Source organism: Phoenix dactylifera, chromosome 12 (assembly GCF_051530095.1).
Source record: "Phoenix dactylifera cultivar Ajwa chromosome 12, Ajwa_hap1_PhDact_Kaust_v1.1, whole genome shotgun sequence".
Classification (NCBI taxonomy): Eukaryota; Viridiplantae; Streptophyta; class Magnoliopsida; order Arecales; family Arecaceae; genus Phoenix; species Phoenix dactylifera.
In genome coordinates this window covers 18,124,200-18,129,536 of record NC_143201.1, presented here as the reverse complement: position 1 = coordinate 18,129,536, position 5,337 = coordinate 18,124,200, and the positions used below count along the sequence as shown (strand labels likewise).

Here is a 5,337-nt window from a genome sequence, read left to right as displayed (position 1 = left end):
AATAAAAAAATAAATCACTTGGAGCGGGCCGTGGAGCCCACAGCCATGGGTCCCAGAAGTGAGAGAGATTTAGGTAAGTTCGTTTTATTCCCCTTTCGGCCTTTCCACTTTCCTCTTAAACTTGCCAAGCGCACCAACTGCCATATATACTCCTCGTGAATTTGGAGAGAAGCACACGACGGGCGTACGTTGAATGGGGTCCATAGGAAAGAGACCGGTGATTGGCAGCGCACGGCCAAACCATATCCCCCCTCGGGACGCGGCCATTTCGCTTCTGACAGACGGAACGAGTTATTATTCCCCCTCTTTTTTTTTTTTAACGCCCACGTGGCGTCGGAGAGCGTGGTTTAACCAATAAAAACACGACTCTATCTACTGTTCTCATTCACCAAACTGTTCCTGCGGAGCACTAGCCTCGCACTTCCTCTCACTCTTGGCTATAAATTCCCGAGCAGAGATATCGACGCTTGCGCCGGGAAAGCCTCTTCTCCGCGGAGTTTGATAAGCCGCTCCCTTGTCAAACAGCAAATAACGGGCGGACCACAATCCAAAAGCCCCGAAGGAGGAGGAGGAGGAGAACCCACATGGCCGGCGCCTTCGCGCTCCTCTTCGCCGCCATTGCCGCCGTTTGCTTCCTTCCGCCGCCCGCCGCTTCCCAGGGGTGCAAGTCCCAGAATCTTGGATCCAACCGGGTATTCGCGTCCTGCAGCGATCTTCCCCACCTGTCCGCCTCCCTCCACTGGACCTACAACAGCGCTGCGGGGGAGCTCTCAATCGCCTTCGTGGCGCCGCCGGCGGCGGAGGCGGGTTGGGTGGCGTGGGCGATCAATCCCACGGGGATGGGCATGGCGGGGTCGCAGACGCTGGCGGCGTTCCGGGGGGCGGACGGGAGGATGGTGGTGAAGACGTACAACATCACGGGGTACGGGGCTCTGAAGGAGTCGAAGATCGCGTTCGACACGACGGATCTGGCGGCGGAGTACGCGGGCGGGACGATGAGGATGTTCGGGACGGTGAAGCTGGGGAAGAAGATGACGGTGGTGAATCAGGTGTGGCAGGTGGGGGGATCGGTGACTGCCGGTGTGCCGGACAAGCACGCGTTTAATCCGGACAATTTGGCGTCCGAGGGCACCTTGGATTTGCTCCGGGGGGTCAGCTCCGGATCCGGGGCTTCCGGCACCAAGAAGAGGAATGTAAGTAATATTCTTTATTATTTTCGTTTTTTAGAAATATAAAGTGAATTTGGACTCTTCTGTTATAGTTACGTATTTTGGTATCTAAAGAATTTAATTCTTTAGGATCCTTCCTTTGTATCATTCCATAAAAAAAAAAGTTTTTTTTTTTTCCTTTTCACTCTAGATGAAAAGGGAAACTTTTTGTTTGGCAAGCGATGGATGAGTTGAATTGTTGGTTGGCGTTAGGAGAGTATGAATGGTCAAATTTGGAAATTTTTTTTTTTTTTTTGTTGGGGGGGGGGGGGGGGGGGGTGTGGATAAAGATCAAAACACTTTCTTAAAAAAAATATTAAAAATAAAGTACTCAATAGGGATGTGGAAATCCAGGTGCGCTCTTGTTTTTCCTTTCTTTTTTGTTATAATTTCTATATTCTTGTAAAAAGCGTGGCACCCTGTTATGTGGTGCATTTTTAAGTAGAAAATTTTGGAAATAAAAATGAGATTTGGATAATTTTATTATTTTATTTCGTTTCCTCTCCTTTTTTGAATTTCCAAAGAGGTTTTTTCATTAAAATTAAAGGTATATTTGATGAAAGAATATGGATGGTCAATTTATTTTTGCTTTTTTTTCTCTGATTAATTGAGGATGTCAATTCTTTCCTTCCTTCGGTTTGGGGTTCGATGTGGCTAATGTTATCTTGGCAACAATTGGGAGATTTTGATAGTTCTGTTTGATTTTGTTGTTATGTTTTTTGACTGGAGTTGTCTGTACTTATATCATTTAGCTGTATGCGATAGTGATTCTTCTGTTTGTTTTTGCTAATACATTTAGATTTTCTCTGTTCTGTTCCATCGCCTGTTTAGATGCCTTGGATCAATCACATACACTCCTTTTTATCTTTTATTAGGGAAGAAAGCAACCTCAACTGTTCTTAATTTTGTCAAGTAGTTTTTTCAAAGTGAGAGAGAAGAAAAAAAGAGTCAACTTTTCGATACGTGTTGGGTAGTAATGCAGTGACAGGTTCTTTCAAATTATTCTAGAGTTGGAATCTAAGCTTATACTGTTCACCTTGCAATACAATTGATGCCTTTATCACTGTGACTGCCGACTAACTGAAATCCATTGCTACCACCCATCTATTTTGTGATCTGTGTGATATCTAAACACAAGGAATGCATGTTTCTATCAGCCACCATCCTCACACGCAAGTCTCCAAATTCTACAGTGAATGGATGTTTCTATCAGCCGGCATACTGCCGTCTTCTGCTGATTGAATTTTATAGCTCATCTCTTTAATTAATCTTGTTGTTTAGATACATGGAATCTTGAATGCTATGAGCTGGGGAATTTTGCTTCCAATTGGAGCGATCTTCGCAAGATATCTGAAGACATTCCAGTCAGCAGATCCTGCATGGTTTTACCTCCATGTGTCATGCCAGCTTATTGGTTACATTGTGGGGGTTGCAGGCTGGGGAACTGGTCTCAATCTTGGGAGCAAGGGAATCCACCAGACCACTCATCGGAACATTGGAATCACCCTCTTCTCTCTTGGGACCCTGCAGGTAACAAATATCTTACCCAATCTCCCCTGGTATGTAGGTGAATTTTGACAGTATGGACTACTTTTCTCTTTTAAAAATAGATGAGGAATTATTTTATCAATACTTAGCTTTCTATGGCCAGATTTCTCCTCTTATATTTTGGGTGTTTCTCTGGAAACTCTGGGAAACAACTGTTTCATAAGATTGACCTCATGTTTTCAATATCTCCTTGTTGATGGAGTTCTCCAAATTCTTCCTCGGACACATAGTCAATAATCACTTTGTTTGCTTAAAAGGTATGCTTTGTGATGATACCTAGTAAACTAAGTAGTTTTTTTTTTCTGTTTTTTTTTTTTTTTTTGTAGGTTTTTGCATTGTTTTTGAGGCCCAACAAGGATCACAAGTATCGCTTCTACTGGAACATTTACCATTACTTGGTAGGATACACCGTCATTATCTTGGGTATCATCAATGTCTTCAAAGGCCTGAAAATCTTAGATACTGATCAGAAGTGGACTACAGCATATATCATTGTGATATGCATCTTGGGTGGTATTGCCTTGTTGTTGGAAGCCATTACTTGGATGATTGTTCTGAGGAGAAAGTCCCGCAACCCAAAGGCCTAATTCTACCAATGAGCGTGGTGTGCAACAGCAACTCTCTATCTGATTAACTTTTTACTGCAGTTTATTGATTGATCTTCAGATTCTCTTACGGAGATAGAGGGTGTTCTTCAATAATTCTTTTCTTTGTATTCATCTTTTTGCTGCCTTTTATGTTGTAAACTATTTAGTTGTCACCGAGCTTCTATTTTTATTGTTTGAAACTCTTTGTTCAGATTGTTGGAACGATACCTTATTCGATTATTTTTAATTAATAGGATCCTCAGTATGGGGGTCGCACCTAATGTTGTGCTGGCCATGAACTTCCAAGGTTATTGGTCAAACAATAAAGCACTGTCTTTGGTCCCAAAGAGTAGTGTTGAAATAGAGGAAGAGGAGGGAAAGATAGAGGAAGAGGAGAGAGCGTAAAGAAAAGAACACAATCTTTATTCAGAAATTTTTGTAAACTAGTGCCATAGCCCTTACTTTCTTTATATAGTTGAGGAGAGGCATATACAGCTCATATACTGCCCGTATTTGGTCTAATCAATACAGCTCATACCCAACTATTATACAGCTAAGTTATAGTTGAACATCCTCCCTCAAACTCAATATGGTAGCGAAGATACCAACTTAAGTTTGCCAACCAAATCACGATGACGCCCCGGCGGATAAGCCTTCATAAAAATGTCAGCAAGCTGATCTGTAGAAGCAACATATCTCAATTGAAAAGTGTCTTGCTTGATATGATGCCGAATGAAGTGGCAATCTATCTCAATATATTTCGTTCGCTTATGAAACACATCATTATGAGCAATCTGCATGGCACTCATATTATCATAATAGAAAGAAGAGCTCTTGGCCAAAGGAATACTTATATGTAGCCATCGAAGCCATAAGAACTCAGAGGTAGTATCTGCTAGTGCACAATACTCAGCCTTTATATTGGAGCGAGAGACAACTGTCCATTTCTTGCTTTTCCAAGAGATAAGAGAAGAACCAAGTAAGAAACAATAGCCAGTGATAGAATGACGAGGAGGGATATTTGGGAATACACAGCTAGGGGAGAAAACTGACTTAAAATCATCATGGATGCCCTCTATACATTAGTGATAAATGTAAAACATTTTCGTTATCATCCATTTATTTGTGCATCCGAAAAGAAACATGGAAGACACAACAATTAATGAGTTTTACCAACTGCTATACATATATATCTTCAGTTAAATAATTACTATGTATAATTTGTTAATCATTGAAGATGCTTATTAAGAAATGGTCATGCTTTGAATAATTTGATTGTATCATGAAACTAAACACAGTTGAGAATGGAGTTCTCTTGACGCAGATTAGATCGGTTAATTGCATCAAAAAATGCTAATGAGTGTGTGAGGAAATAAAGAAAAGAAGACCGTGCTTTTTATTTGTGCACTAATACGTGAGAAAACGTCCCTGTCCTAAAAGCCTTGGTCTCATGCAATTGGTGCATTGTTTCTTATAGACGATGGTGACTTCAACAAAAGAAAGCACGTTATTGCATGGCTATTAGGAGATGGAGAATCTTGAAAACTTGGTGGATCTCGTATGTTTTGACGTTAGAATAAACAATCTTCTGTTTTTATTAAAAGGTCAATAGCCTCACATTGTTATCATCATGTTTTTTTTGATATTAGAATAAAGAATCTTCTGTTTTAATTAAAGGTCAATAGCCTAACACTGTTATCAAGGTCACAATCAGCAACATTTATACCATCATCATCATGATTGTATTCTTGTTGTCATTTGCTTATTCTAGTGGCAATGGTGGTGTGTGATTGTGACTTCTTGCCTGCGACCCATGATATCATCACTGGGTCTAACGAACCTTTTAGCTGGCCATTGGAGAGGACAATAAGTTTAACATCATACCATGATACAAGCTTGAAGTACTTATATCGTGTGCTCTTCATCCATTACTTCAAATTTTCATGTTTGACCAGAAAATTGTGATATTTAATAATTTTTTAATGGCACAAAGT

General features: G+C 40.8%; 1 pseudogene across 1 annotated transcript; it reads left to right on the top strand.

Moving 5' to 3' along the window:
• The first annotated feature begins 422 nt into the window (after positions 1-422).
• LOC103709420 (cytochrome b561 and DOMON domain-containing protein At3g25290-like) lies at positions 423-4,886 on the top strand (annotated as a pseudogene). The gene is made up of 3 exons (XR_015972075.1): positions 423-1,193; positions 2,490-2,738; positions 3,083-4,886. The product of XR_015972075.1 is annotated as a cytochrome b561 and DOMON domain-containing protein At3g25290-like (transcript).
• The last annotated feature ends 451 nt before the right edge of the window (positions 4,887-5,337 follow it).